At 31.8% G+C, this 16,896-nt stretch overlaps 1 protein-coding gene across 1 annotated transcript in view; it reads left to right on the plus strand.

Moving 5' to 3' along the window:
• Positions 1-562: 562 nt before the first annotated feature.
• Positions 563-16,896, plus strand: part of CDH9 (cadherin 9) — a 138,754-nt gene continuing 122,420 nt past the window's right edge. Inside the window, exon 1 of the mRNA XM_025866674.2 lies at positions 563-685. The gene's annotated coding sequence lies outside the window, so the exon portion shown is untranslated. The remainder of the gene's footprint in view (positions 686-16,896) is intronic.

Raw genomic sequence — 16,896 nt, forward strand, 5'->3', positions numbered from 1 at the left:
TTTGAAAGGTTAGTTTACAAACTCAGAAACACAGATAAAAATTGATTATCAATGATAAATGTGATTTGGATTCTTTCTCTTCATTTTCTTAAACTCGGAATTTTGGTATTGAATCGAAAGAGGTAGTCGCGAATTCTGCAGGGTCTATACCCCAAATTTCTTTTGAGCGACAGCATTCTCTATGTGATATAATATTTTCTACAGATGATGTACAGGTTACGGACATGCTGTGACCTCTCTCCCAATTGCAAACAGATTAAGCAGAGCTGATTAACCGAGACTAAAACACTAGGTTATTTTCTCCTGTGGGGGTCTTTGACAAAGCCCTCCTCTCCGAACCCTCCCATTTCATTCGCTTGCAAATCACTGTCCCTGAAGAGGTCTTACTCCCCCAGCCCCAACTCTCGAGCCCTGCAGCGCCATCAGCGGCAGTATCTTCCTACGTGAGGGACGTCTCTTACTAATCAGAAACGCTGAATGGAAACCAATCAGAAAGAGAGTTTCTTTGGCTTCAGCTTCCTGCCTGTCTGAGTTAAAAGTGATGCTCGAAGAGGGAGGCACGCTGAGATGCATGAAGCTTCAGCTGTGAAGATACTATAAAAAGAGAAGAGTAGGAATGAGACAGAAGCAACACCGGAATTGTCAGTGCTGAGCAGGGCTCAACTCAGTTCCGCTACCAAACAAGGTAAATGCTATTTACTTTACCTGACAATATAAGCTATTCAGTTTCTGCTTTCTTATAAAGAAGTAGTACAAATACTGCTTTTCTCCTGGTTGCTTCATTTTGTACTCTCTCTCTGTTTCCCTCAACATTTGTTTTGAAGCAGGTAAGAATACATTTTGTAGTATTTGTATAAGATATTAAGATGCTCAGTGAGAAAACTTGTAATGCTTCCTTCATATTTTACTTTTACAAAACTGATGCCTATCAAAGCTCTTTTCATAATGCTCAATTTTGCATATGGAGCATTATTATAAAAATAAACTTTGCATTGTGATAGTTGATTTTGAGGGGTCTTGAATTACTCACATATTAATGTATTTATGGATGCTATTATTACATTAATTCAAATGGACTCCTGGTTTTCTCATAATTTTGTTTATAAAATTTGAGTCAGAACTGTCAAAAATAAAGGCATCTTTATTCATAATTTAATAAGAAGTGATTTCTTTATTTTTCATATTAAAATAAGACAATATATAAATAGTACAAAGAACACATGTACAGATGGACATAGGCTGTCAGAATTAAGGTGATCACTATACCTAGCAAAGATTTCTTCACATATCTGTGGTTCTTACTCAAGTCAACATTCTGAATGTGTGCCTCTGTTGGCAATAATTGCTCTCCATTATCACAGGCAAATGCATCCTAATGTAGTAAAGACTGGATGAAAACCACAGGAGGGAGAGCTTCAAAGGCAAAACTGGAATGTTTTTGTTTTTTTTTTTTTAAATGATACGGAAAATGCAATGATTTCATGGAGCAGTGTTTTATTTTTCTTTGCATATTCAATATAACCATTCACATCAATTAAATTTTTAAGCACACCAGTCTCGAAAAAGGCATGATGAATTTTAACTATAAAATTGTCAGTATTCTATAGTTTTTACATTTAGATACTGTTAATAGCTTGTATTCTCTTTCAATACCAAAGGTGCACTAAAAGAAAAGTGATCACCTGTAGTAGCAAAGTTCACATTTATTTGTATGATCAACTTTTGATAAGAATGTAGTGGACTATAGATTTGAGGAGGAACTGGAGATATTTTCTGATTTGTTGTCATTTAATATTTTGTTATAGATCTATGAGATTACTAATATAGATTTTTTTCACAAGGGTTTTGTAATCTATGTAGCACAAAAAAAATGAATGATTTTGTGAGAGCAAAAAGTGGTAACTTTGTGTGACAGGAGGAAATCTTCATTTGGCTCTTGATCTATGGAATAAGAAGAGTTACCCATCTTCAGCCATAGCTGACTAAGAATGAATTTGATCATTCGATGCTCTTAACTTGAAAAGAAATGCGTTTAAAATCTACTGCATTCAATGGAGGCTAAATCCTATTTTCAGATTCAGACACTGCTTCATTGCGTAGGCAATGCTATGAGTAACTAATGAATCTGGTTAATCCAGGTTTGAATGGTAGATCTTCTAAAAGATCAAGAAAATGAAGTAACATGCTATTTCAGCACATAACAGCAAAGAACTTAAACATAACATGAATAGCACATGTTTGTGGTCTTGTCCTCAAACATATTATGAATTCAACTAAAGTTTTCTCAAAGAAAGAGTACAAAATAATTATATGCCCTTAATAGATGTATACTGAGATGCTAAAATACTGTTGTCTCTGTATTTGTTTTGAAAAATGAGAAAATGTAAAGTAAAGTGCATCACATGAGCAAATCTACTTCTGGAAATAATGAATAGAAAAATGCCTTGGAGGAAGCAGATAGTCTCAATTTAAAAGTAATTCACTAACTTTAAGTCAGACAGATTTGGTAGGACTAATAAAGCAAGTCACATAAGATAATATTTTCTGGGATGAAAAATATGATTTTTCCCTTTATTACACTAGGTGATAGCTTTTAAAACAATTTTGAAATGGTCTGCATAATTATTTACCATTATTGTATTCATTGCATATTTGAAGTAAGAATGTCTTATTCCATTGCCTATGTGTAGCAAGATCACAGTATTAAAGTTGGCTTTGATATCATGTTTTTAAATGTTGTGTTGCTTGACTTGATAAATTTTATGTTGGATTAGAAGCCCTTCTGAATGTCACCTTCCATGAAAAGATTTCACTTGGTATTTTCCTGCGACCCCTGTATATACAAAGTTTAGCCAGTAGAGTGTCCCTTCTATGGTGCATTCACCAAATGGGATTTAAAAAACAATAACTGGAGATTTTTTTCCCACTGGTTTACCTCTCTTTAGATAGTAGTAGTGATTTGAAGCAGATATGCATTTTCTATAATATTTGCACAATGTATAGTATAGTTAATCCGAATGCTTTGGACAATGCTTGAAATTATATAACATAAAATACATGAGTAATATGGCAATATACTGTATGCAAGAAAGTATAAATTTAGGTGTAAGTTAAAGAATACATGTAAATGTGTCATGAATAAACATTGGCTATAATTTGTTCTCTATGAAAGTGAACAGCCTAGATGGATATTTACTTAGCATTAATATAGATGTTTCAATGTAATGGATCATTAATTTGCTATATTCTTTAAGACTAATTTTGTTCCCTCAAATGAAAATTTAAATCTAAAGTATAAATAAATCTAACATTTGGAAAAACAGAGTGTGATACTTTACAAAATGTCCAATGTGATATTTTAAATATTATATTTATGACTTCAAGGATATATATATATATCCCATTATATTTATATTACCATATTATATATAATATCAAATCAATATTAATATTAACTGTAGAGTAAGTTTGGTTTATTGTGAGGTATTTTGTTATAAAAAGTCTAGCTAAGTTCTTGGGTATTTTACTTCTTAAGTTATCTACTTAATTAAAATTATTTTGATTTTTTTTAATTTTTATTTAAGCTTTCTTAAGAAAGAAGACAGCATGTGAAACAGGACCAAAAAGACATTGGTTTTAATTAGCTTTGTCTTTACCTGATGCTAATTAATAATGATTTTTCACTGTAGAACGTAAGATATGTTTCCTACGATAAAGCAATTTTGTTCACTGTATCTTGCATATTTGTTTTCAGAAATGAGTTGTGTCGTAAAATATATCCCAAATAAGTCTCTTAATACCCATGACATTATCTTATTTTGGTTTTTAAATAAAATTCTAAAACTTTAGAAAAGGGATTTTAACCACCTTCAACTCTGATGTTACATGAGAAAATGGAGGTTTAGAAAGGTAAGGTTATATATCCAAAGTTGTCAAATTGTATATGAAAAATTAGCAACATTAAGTGCAAATATATAATGTTGAATCATGAAAATCATATTAGGTATACACACAAATACACACAGACACACACACACACACACAGACACACAGTGTTTAGCTGAAAACAATGTCTCCTGGATTGTTTTAAACATTCTGAAAAAGTTGTTTTCTCTTATGACTCACTTCGAATTCCTCAAGCTGGAACCACCAGTATCCTTATCATTAAAATATAGTAGGAAATGCAGAGTGAGGAGAGCATCTTTATACATTTATATATTTCCATAGCAGTCCTAGTATGTTAATGCACTTATCCCCAAATTTAGCACTAGTAAGAAATAGTCTTATAGCCACATTAAGAATGCAAAGTGCCTGAATAAAAGCACTATCTCTGGAACCTAACCAAGACATTTTATATTAGCACTACCAAGAAACACCTCCCAAAACATAAAAGTCATGATAATGGATCTTATTGCTTATGAAGGGAAAATGGAAACCTCATAAAGTATTGTTTTTGTTGCTCTGAGGTGTATATGTGCCTATGTGTAGGAGAGACAGAGACACAGAGACAGAGACACAGAGAGGGAGACACACACACACACACAGGGAAAGAGAGAGAGATTTATTTTTAAGAGGAAAGGTGGGGAAAGAAGAAGACCTGAATATTTTCTTAAGTGACATTTAGCGTTTTTCCTTTTGTTCCTTTTCTATGCTTTTGCATTACTTTGCCAAATTATAAATCAATTGCAGGAGAAATGAGTGCTCTTGTATTCTCTATTTCTCCTCAAGAACAAGATAAGTCTTGGTCTTTTGAATTAATCAATGAAACATCAGAGTGTATGATTGTTTCAGAAGTATGAATTAAAAAGCTTGCTTTTTGTATCACTTTTTGAGATTAGCCTTATAGTTATGAAGAGCATGGATGATTTCACTGTATTTTTTCCTCTAAATGCTTATTCAACTTATAATGGAAACAGCAGTGACTAATAGTTATTATTTGATTTTTGAGTTTAAAGATGAATGTGTTCCTAAATATATTTAAGAAACAGATATACCTGACAGAATTTATATTAGAATATGCTAAGCTTACTATACTTTATTACTAATTAAGTATCCAATGCATAATGAACTTTTTCCCATAGTTACTGAAACCCAATCTTAGGAAGGTCAGAACAAGAAACAATATTCACAGGAAACCAGTATAACAAGGGAGATGACAACACATATAACAATGTGTAGTCTAAGCAAATAAACACCAATAATCACTTCCTGGGACAAAAGACATCATGTGAAATATTCCACTCATAAAACTGGGACAATCGAACCTGAAAGTTTTCAAAGGTAGTTTTCCTCCAGACAATCAAGTAACTTCATCATCTTTTTTTTTTTTTTTCTACTAAAGCATGTTACTATAATAATTTAATGTAGTTGCCAGGAATATTTTAAAAAAATATTCACTTCTATGTGTTATAAACACTTCAAAATGCAAAGAATGTATCATGAATTCAAGAAATTCAAATCCCTTTTTCACTGTAATGGTAATTAAGTCACAGATGAAACATCTGAGGAAACTTATGGGTTGAATTACAAAGTAACATCTATGTATCTGTATCTTCCTATCTTTACACACACACACACACACACACACACACACACACACACACACACACACATCTATATGTGTGTTCCCGTTCATAATTCTGTGTACCTGTATCTGTAGGTATCTCCATGTACATGTGTGTTTATGTGTGTGTGGATTCAAAAATATATGGAAAATAGAAAGGAAAAACAATGACTTCAATGTATAAATCGATTATAGTTTTAAATTGTTAAAATGGTATAACATTATATACTAAAAAGCTCTTTTGTCAGGCAATTATAGATATGATATTATGAAGTAGTAAAATAGCAATTATATATCTTTTTAATTTTGGAAAAAGTTAAACTCAATTGTGTTATGGCTGATTTTGATAAGTAGGGAGTATTAGACTTTCATTTTTTTTAAAACTGTAACCAGAAATAATTGTTCTCCTTTGAATGTCCACAACTCCCAAAGACCTCATAAAATATAATCTCTTTACCCACTCTTACGATGGGAGGAAAAATATTATATAAAGTAGGAATTATAATGCTATCTCAAATCATATTGGTAAAAGTGTGATTATTATTACTATCAGAAAATAAAATCTTTATTATTTTTCATTTATTATATATAATACAAAGAAAGAACAGTTACAGGGTGGAATTTTAAAGTATTTACTTGGCCATTTTCCCTAGCTGAGGATTAGATAACTAGGCATTTTAGAATTATTATGTTATTGGGTAAATTATTTGCTTAATGCTTTATATTAATTGCTTTATATTAAAATGTGATATTAAGATTAAATATCATTTCCTTTAATAAGATATACACAATATTTAATACAAAAGTCGAGGATAAATGTTTGTATTATGGTCACTCCTTATAGATTAATGTTATAACCTATTAGCACATTCTAAATCAACTATGTATGTACTGAGCAGGCATTAGATTAGGTTTAACTATTTGAAGAGAGATAACATTTTTCCTTCTCCCCAAAATCTTGCCAGTTTATCTAGATAATGTGATATTTTACATAGATTCAATTCTGTTATTTTTTTAACATAAGGTTCAGATTTGTATTTCTGACAATACTTACTCTTCCAAAGATTAAATAATTAATGCACTATTATAATAATATGTACGGTTATGTATGCAAATCATATTTGTCTGACTTTTATGTTTAGCTTAGAATTGAGATCTCTGATACAATCATTAACAAAGAAGAATGTTATTATCATACCTGCAATAAATATACTTTTCCTTATGATTAAAATTAATTTTGGTCAGTTTAAAACAACTAGTTCTATTAAAATACAAACAGTGAATATTAATAACAAACATCCTTTTTTAATACTGCAGTGTTATTTTACACATTAAAATGAAAAGTTTTTGGGCGCCTGGGTGGCTCAGATGGTTAAGCGTCTGCCTTCGGCTCAGGTCATGATCCCAGGGTCCTGGGATCGAGTCCCGCATCGGGCTCCCTGCTCCTTGGGAGCCTGCTTCTCCCTCTGCCTCTCTCTCTCTCTCTCTGTCTCTCATGAATAAATAAATAAAATCTTTAAAAAAATAAATAAATAAATAAAATGAAAAGTTTTTATCAGTACTGTCTATATCTGTATATTTATCTCTCTATATCTACAAAGATATATAGATATGTATGATGTATCTCAGCTTCACTACTTTGGACTTTAAACCCATGTTAAATTTCATTTCCAATAACTAAATATGGAATGCTATTTAAATAGGAAGAATTTCCAACTTTGGAAATATTTTGTGACTTTAGAAAATTAAGAGAATTGTTCTGATAGAATTAAAAAAATAAGTCTGTATCAGGAAACTCCTTGAGGCTATAATTACTTATACCCACAGATGAATATCAAAATGGATGGAGACCAAATGATAGAATGGAGACTAGGAAGTGGTGGGATTCCATTGCGGAGTAAGGTAGTAGAGTCACACAACAATTTGAATTTACTAACGATGCCTCATGGATGTCTGACATCTCCCCAGACCTATGCTACTTTTAGGCTTGCTGCTTGACAAATGAAGCATTGCCTTTGGGATCACCACAACGCTTTATCTGAACATGAGCATGGAGATTCTTCTCCATTATACCCAAGATTGAACTGTGCTTTAAAATGCATTCAAGGAGGAACAAAATGTTACTTCAGAATAAAACTGTCACTGGTATATGTCTTGCATTTATTTCATTCACCATATTTATAAGCTGTACTATTCTAAAGTTACAAGAAAATGTAGGTAAACATGTAGGTAAAAAAGGAAAAGAATGTGAGGAAATTCTACCTGGAATGAAAATTTTATCCAGATTACGGGTTTGGACAAACATATCCCTAACTATTTATAAACAATATTTTGTTCTATAAAATATGGATTTGAAAGCATATTTTAGAAAATAAGTAACTTTAAGTTATAAAATTCTATACATATTCAATACAACAGCTTTCTACTAATAAGAGATGCTTATAAGCTATCAGTGATGTATATGTCTTGTTAAAGTTGCAGTTGTAGATAATTTTTCTAGTAGTAAGTACTTGATTTTTTTTTATTATTTCTATCCCTTGCATTTTGGTTTCTATCATCTAGAACTCATATGATAACTGCTCTTCAAATATCTCCTTTATGAGAAAAATTTAAAGCATTAACTAATCAATGTGCTACTAATATATTTTCAACCAATTTAGTATTTGGAAAGTAAGCATATGTTAAGATTTACAGAAGGGATTTTTGGTATTTAGGATGTGATTTAAAAGTTCTAAACATATATACTAATAAAATATATCAAAATTGATATACTAATAAGTATAAAACTATACATGTATATATGATACACCAATTAAGTTACTCTTTCTAATATGCTTGGTGACATGTTTCATGTTCAAAGTGTAACATGTATTTTCTCTTTTAATTATAATATGTGGGGAAAGATATTATTCATACCCATCTTCTTTTATCCTTTCTCTTATGCTTTAATTTTAAATCATTTGGTGGCTAACACAGACTTCACTTAAGGTGTGCATTGTCCACTGCCCTCTACCAAATTAAGTACAAATTTATGGTGATTCACGGAAAGCAGATTGGTTTTTTCCATGCAGTGAACTGTGATGATTTATTTCCCTTGCTGTTTTTAACTAATGTGTGCTTTCCTACCTTCACTGCAACTTTAGCTTTGCTGCTACTTCCATTTCCACATTTTCTGCTTTGCTTCTTACCTCTTATCACTATTCCCCACCTCGACTCCTCCTCCACTTCAAAGACAGAATATATTTAACTACAAGCGCCTATCTTCCTTCACTTGGTTTGCATTATGGGGAGATGATTCAGTGAACTGTGACAGAAAAGTAGCTGTTCCAACATGAGAAACTCCTTAGATGTGTAGCTAATAAAAATTGGTATGTTCTTGGATGATTTTGGAAACTCTTCTCCATTCTACCTCTCTCCTACTTTCACTTTCTAACAGCCTGGAAGTGGGTCTTACAAGGAGTCAAGTATTACCAAGGTTACAATATATTAACAGATGAGTAGAACAAGGAGAATTACTGCTACTGAGAAGAGGGTTTGACTGTTAAGTCCAGGAATATAGCCCTGAATGAGGATTTTGGAGAATTAAGAAAAATTGGGGCTTGAAAACCTAAGGCTATCCTTACATACTGGTTTCATAAGGTATTTGTGTAAGGAGACAAATTGGTAAATTGTTTTGATATTGACTGCTTGGCCTCAGAAGTCCCAAAATTTATGCATACAAATTTTTCATATTAAGAAGCTGATCTTTATCCCATTCCCATGTAGTAGAAATGAGAGTCCATCTTACAGTTTGCAGGTGTAGGTGGAAGCGATGCATCTCATAACGTTAGTACAACAATGTAGTATCCTAAGTATGTACAGTCCATTCAGAATCCTATAGGCACCCTTTATTCTCATCTTTTAAACTCACCATCAGGAAAAACGTCCTTCAGATTATTTGCAATAATTAATTCATGCACTGGATGATTATTTCATTTTCTTACCTTTGAATTTACTCATTACTGAGTATCTGTTCAGTCCCCTCCCTCTGTGTTGTGATGAAACGTCTGCTAGGGAGACTTTCTCATGGAAGCCACTGTTGTTAGAAATTCTTTTCTTGCCAGACGTGACAAAATTTATCTGCTTGTAACTTCACTTTTTATTTTGTCCTAGCCTTGACTATATAGTTTGGAATCTTTAATCCACCCCTATCTAAGAGCATTAAACTCATTCAAAAAAAAAAAAAAAAAACACTCTGTCAATCCTGTGCTTGCTCTTCAAGTATAAATGTCCCTCATTACTTCAATTTTAAAATAAGTAACATTTTACAGACTGCTCTACCATTCCAGTTACCCTGTGTGAAATGAACTCTTGTTTGATATTGTCTTTAAAATTGAAATAAAAAATCCTAATGTGAAATAGGGAGCACACAAAAACTGGGACCAAAGTCTCTTTTAAAATCTACTTTTCAAATTAATCTAAGACCAGGTTTTTATCCCTCCTCACTGCTTCCATTAGACATAAATAAAAAAGAAATTCTTTATGATATGTAATTATTTCTTATGTTTCCAAATTCTGAGAGATATAACCCTTGTCACATCTTACATTGGTCTCTTTCTGTCTAGTCCTTGGGGCATTTTTCCTGTAAGAACCTTAGTATCTCTTTGCTGTATTATTATAATAACCTTTTAGTTGCTCACTTAGCCAACAATTTCTTTAACAACCAATATATTCCACAAAGTATAATTTTGTAAATTAAGAATATGCTCAAGTAACCCTCTCTCCTGTTACCCCAGCCCATACCACACCACATCTAGAAATAAATCAATACTCTTCAGCTTTGAATCCAAGTTCTTCAGCAGCTAGTTTATCTTATATTTTAACTTTTTCTGCTAAATTTAGAGTCTTAAAAATATGGCCACAGCCTTAAGGAGCCCAAAATTTAGGTTTCAAATGATTGAAACTATCCTGAATCTTTATAGAAATACTGTATTTACAATTTAATGTGAGTTCCCTGGAAAAAAGTCCAAAGCATTCATGATATTCATGGAATTTTCATATCACCCCACAAAAGATATGGACTGTTTAAGTCCATAAATTAAAATACCAATATTTAACAATACCACTTCATTGGAATAAGAGTAAAAATGCAGTAGGCTTGTGATGTCAATAGACATATAGCTTCTTCCCAGCTCCATTTACTTGTTCTGTTTTGTTGGTAGGTTATCTTCATTTCTGGGTGCAAATTGTCTCATATATAAAGTGCAATAAACAAAAAGTTTAGATAGGTAATACTTTATGGTTGGAAAGGGCAAGCAGAGTCCTGGGGTCAGACATCCAAAGTAAATGAGTTTGAGAAAATCTTTTAATGCCTTGGAGCTCTAGGAGCTTTATGTGTTAAATTAAGGTATTAGCAGTATTTACATTATAATATATTATGAGGAAACCTGATTGTTCCTAGAGTAACTTCTGTTATTACTATTATATTATTAAGAATGTTATTGCTCAGGTTCATTATATTCAAGTAAAGATTTTTGGGACTCTCCATATAGAAAAGCACAAGAGACTTAGCTTAATTTGATGACTAATTTCTTTGTTCTTGAAATTAGGTAAGTCTAGAAGTCAGTTACATTATGAATATACATATTCATATATGTCATATGTATGTTATGTTAAGTTGACATAACATGCAATTAAATATTTTGTGTAAATTTATACATGTTCAAATTAAAATAGGATATTTACTATCATAAGCTAGAAGGTTTATTGCTTGAAGTTGGAATGAGTATATTGTAATATACTTGGATCTTGGAGACATGAGTGAGTTATAAAAGTCTTTTAAATATAAGTAACATTTGGTAAATTTTCAATGGTAATAAAATTTCAGTGTCTCATTTCATCACATATTTTTTTTTCATCACATATTTTAATGCCAGGTATTTAAGTTTCCTTTTTCTAGCATTTTTATGGTTTCTCCCTTTTATTCTTTGAATTATATTATGAGTATAAAGTGAATGACATTCTTGACCTTAAAATGAATAGAGTTTATAAAGGTGGTTTATTTGTATAAAAATTTTACTTTGGTTTAAATAAAAAGTTCAAACAAAAATAGTGAGAGTGATTACATGCTTGTGAATAACATTCATTAATATTAACTTGAAAGTTATTTTTGTGGCAAATGTTAACAATTTCATAGTTTATCCATAATCTGTGTAAAACAGTTAATGTTATTTATGAAACATAGAAACCATTTTAAGTTATATTATTTAGTAAATTTGTTCTATGATCAGGTATGGATGCCAAATATTTAGTCAACCTTTACTATCATGCAGCATTTTCTGGGTGCTGAAGTTATAGCAGTAAACATGATACAAAGAGATTCTAATCACAAGAACGTACCCTGTAGAGGAGTGATACAAATAATAAGATAAATATGGTATTGATAAAGGCAGTGTGATGGAGAGTTACTGAAGGGGTAGGTGGAACAGGGTGAATGAGACAAGTTTTTTTGAAAAAGTGAATTTTGAATTGATTTTGAATGGAGAGAAGGAAATACTATGAGAAACATTATTTTAGGTAGAAAAAGTAGCAGACTCAAAAGCCTGGAATGTTAACAAAGTTTGCTAATTTTATAATATAATCCGAATTACAACTTTAATTTTAATATATAGACATTACATTGTTATATTAAGCTTATTTAGATACTTACAAACTTAGTAATAAGAATGTGAACTGAACATATTCCAGTTTTCATAGTAATGTTGTTTTAATAACCTGCATTCTTTTCTTTTTGCTTCATTAAATACTTAGTTCCAATATAATATATATTTATTTTTTATGTATACAAAGTTAGACTTTCATTAAATGTTGCTATTTATATAGTAGTGGGAATTTCAGATAGCTACAGTAGAATATTTAAATATTAACTATGTGTTCAAATTATTAAGTTCTCTAGTTTCTCCTATCATAGAAGACTCACTCAAGCTGAGGCAGGGAAGACTATCTAATTGTGAGGAAAATTAATATGCCTCTATACATCTTTGTATATTTCTATATTATTATCTATAGTGATAAGGGACAGTTAGTCTTTCCTCCCCCCCCAAGAAAAAGAAACCCATAATAGGATTGATTCTCCTTTATCCTGAATTTTGAGGGAGATTCTATTCTTTTTGAAGGCACTAGAAATAGCAGAATCTGTCCTAGAATTTTCTCAAATGTCTTTAAATGTGGATTCCTTCCTATCTGTGTGATTTTAGCTTAGACATGATTTTCATACTTCTAATATAGTTTCCAAAAGAAAGAATCTAATTATGTGACTGAAATTCTTCTCTACTTCTGAAGATCTGCTCCCTGTGGGTTCTGTTTCCATCACTTTGTCTGTTAGGTCATGCCTACCTTTATTTCCTGGCGCTTTTCTGGCTTTTCATTCTTTTTTACTGATTTCCTCTCTTCAATGATCTCCAGTTAAATTTTCTGAGATAACTATATTAAACTGACTTTTATTTCTTTGTACCAGAACCATAGACAGTTTTTTGGTTAGTTTTCAGTATTTTCCTAACCATATCTAAATTAGATGACCCCTTCATCTTCTCTTGGGGCCTGGATATACAGTGTATCTACTGAAAAAGTGGTCTTATCCTCACAAAGACTGGTTGGACACCCATCTTTAAAAGGACCCATGGGGACACCTGGGTGACACAGTTAAGAGTTCGGCTTTTGGTTTCTGCTCAGGTCGTGATCGCAGGGTCAGGGGATCAGCTCCAGGATGGGCTGCGCTCAGCACGGAGTCCACCTAAAACTCTCCCTATCTCTCTCTGCCCTCCCCCCCTCAAATAAATCAATCTTTAAAAAATAAATAAATAAAAGGACCGTGGGCATGGTATTCAATGTATAACATTTGCACAAAGTAAATAATTATAATGACAACATTCTCTCCCCAAATAATGTGTAGATAACATGCTTCTCATCCTACATAATGTGTTCATTTGTCTAAAATGTATTTTATAGTTGCAAAATAAAAATGGAAATATGGCAATTGGGGTTTTAAGATTATATCATGAAAATTTGTTGGTCATTTTCAAAGAGGAAACACAGCAATGTGTTATGGGTGAATCATGTTTTGCTAAACTATTCCTTTAGTTAAGTTTTACATTGCTTAATTATGAAACTGATTCATATTACCACTTTGGAAGGTACGTATTTGTAACTTTTGGTCTGATCCTAATTCTATATCTCATAACTCCCTGCTTCTCTCTTTGCTAACCAAAATCTGCCTGCCCTTCTCTGGAACTAGAGTTAGGGAACAAATCCCCACAAAGTAGGGAGAAAATGTTTACTTAAATGTTAACTGTAATGGTTAAGAGTGCAGATTCTTGAACTAGAAAAATAGCTCCACTTCTTGCCTCCAGCATGGTCTCAATTAATTTACTTTAAATCTTCCTAAATTTTAGTTTCCTCATGTAAAAATATGGATAATTGTATTCATTAGGATTGTTGTCAAGAATGATTATGATTGGGGCCCCTGGGTGGCTCAGTTGTTAAGCGTCTGCCTTCAGCTCAGGTCATGATCCCAGGCTCCTGGGATCGAGCCCCACATCGAGCTCCCTGCTTGGCGGGGAGCCTGCTTCTCCCTCTCCCACTCCCCCTGCTTGTGTTCCCTCTCTCGCTGTGTCTCTCTCTCTGTCAAATAAATAAAATCTTAAAAAAAAAAGAATGATTATGATAATACATGCATCAAAGTGCTTATCATAGTAGCCACTAAATAGATATTAATTTTGCTTACTGCTATTATTATTAGTAGTAGTATATTCACAATATACTCAAATTATCAGTGTCTAATACTGCTTTTAGAGAATTTTACCACTGTATTTGGGAAAAGCATTTAAAACCTTTAGGACTTTCCTTGTCTAGACTCTTAAAAGAAGTTAAAAAATTAAAAATAATTATACCTCCAAATAATTGATGGAAAGACGCTTTAGGCCTATGCTAGGATTTTACTTGATTAGGCAACATATTTTCTCCAAAGAAATATACACTGGCTTTTAAATATACCATACGATCAATCATGAATGCAGAGAGTAGGAGTAACAATAAGAACATACTAGGAAAATTGAAGAAATGTTAAAAATTATGTAAGCAATCACACTTTCAAAAGGCACAGGAAACACTCCCAATTATAAAAGCATGAAAAATAAGTTTGAAAATGTATGAAAAATTTGAGTCTTGGAAAATATTTGTTTAACTTCATTATTACTAAAAATAGAGCCAAGTTATAACGGTTTCTAATAATATTACATGCTATTTTAAAATGGGAAAAAAACATATATTCCATAAAATGTGATCTCTCTCTTAGAAGAGAGATTTTAAATTGGGAAAATAATGATTCAATATAATCAGGGATTATTACAGCAAGAACTGCCATTTTGTTTAATTAACTGATTTTATAGATAAGGATAAGAAGACACCAGGAAATTTGTTCAAAGTGATCCTAGAGGAGAAAAACCAAGAGTAGAATCCAGGTCTCCAGGAATAGATTATATGACTAACATTATTTTATCAATGTCAATCATTATATTTTTACAAAATTGTTTTTGATTCATAACCCTTCACATGTAAACCATGGCATGCTAGTAAACATGGGTAGCTAAAGGTAAATAATGACTGCCATTTGATTCACCTCTGTGGTTGGGCCTAGATGTCTCCACAAATATTGCTGAAAGAATAGGGTGAATCTACTGAACTCTGCATGTAGAGAAAGAAAAATAGATTCATGCCAAGTGATATGCTGCCTGCGAGAACTAAAGTGCAGTTGACAAATTGTTTCCCAAATTTTATATGGTAGAATGATACTCCAATCTGTTGTAGTAAAGAGAAGAGTGGATGGGAAATAAAAAGACCAGAGAATAATGGGTGTACATTCATTTATTAAACTGGAATTTAATTTCTTCACTCTAAAAATTAGAGACTAGAAAACACCTAAGGGCTTTTTCGGTTCCAAAGTCAATGGATCTTTGCTTAATATAATTATAATAAACTTTTAATTGTTCCTCAAACAAGCTTCCATCTTGTGGGGGAAAAAACATAACAACAGAATAATGGAGATACCCGGGAGTATTCAAAGGCCTGGATATTCTATTCTCACGCCTGGTCCTCTTGAACACATTTTCTGAGATGTGGATACTGCTGTGTTAGGTCCAATTGCATCTGTTCAATTGACCTTCTCCATATTGCCTAAGTGTCCTCCACTGATATCAGAATTTCCATGTATAAAAAGAATATGATTTGGAATTTCATTATTGTCCATTAATATTCAGAAATGTATTCCTTGGTCATGTCTACAGCATCATTCTGTTTCAAACATTCTGTCAGTCTATTCACAACTATATTTATGAATTCAAATTATCAACCAACCAAAAGAAATTCAAGTTTCAGTCATGTGTTTTAAATCATTTTTTGTGTGTAGATAATTCAAATAGTGTAATCTGCTCATCTGATTGAACCTATATATATTTCTGCATTTATACCATTGTGTTATTTTTACATTATTTATATATACAAATTATTTCTATATTAAAGCAAAGATTGAGTGATATGGAACAATTTGTAACACAACTGCTCAATCACTGGGAAAAAAACAAAGTATGTCAGTTCACTAGTTTTAAAGAAAAAATTCATTTGAAGGACAAATTATTCTAATGTCAAATGAATCCCCAAAAAACATTCAATTTGTAAAAGACCAGATTTTTTGAAAAAGGGATTAACGGCTAGTTATTTCTTTGAGACATTAGAATTTGGCATATTTTAATAAATCTATTCTTGGATACCATTTCATTGATTTATGCCAACAAATAATCTATCAGCAACTTTAAGTTAGACCCCTCAGTTAAACCTACAAGAAATTACTATCCTTAGCCATGCTTTATCTACAGTGTTATGAGAGTAATAAGAAAAGCATGAGTGTGTAAGATAAGTTCTCCCAAATCACAAAAGAGCAACACCCTCTGTTTCAATGTAATGTCTTGAGAAAATATAACAATACAAATATCTGATAGTCAATTAAACATTTTGCCTTCACAATCTATTTACATGAAAATTAATTATTTATAGGTAAATTATCTCCTCTCCTTTTGATGTCCTACTGGAGTTAGATTTCCTTCTGATGTTCTGAAGAAGGAAATTAATCTATTCATTAATTAAATTAATCTCATTGTAAAATAACATTTTGTAATAAGGAAGTACAGATTCTGATTTTCTTTGGCAATGAACTTTTATTTATAATGTTATCTTGCCCCAGTCTATGGGAAAATGGATAGCAGCTATGTTATATAAACCACACACACAATTAGCATACACGA

Source organism: Callorhinus ursinus, unplaced genomic scaffold (assembly GCF_003265705.2).
Source record: "Callorhinus ursinus isolate GAN/ISIS: 27379988/994484 unplaced genomic scaffold, GSC_fseal_2.0 scaffold3, whole genome shotgun sequence".
NCBI classification, from domain to species: Eukaryota; Metazoa; Chordata; class Mammalia; order Carnivora; family Otariidae; genus Callorhinus; species Callorhinus ursinus.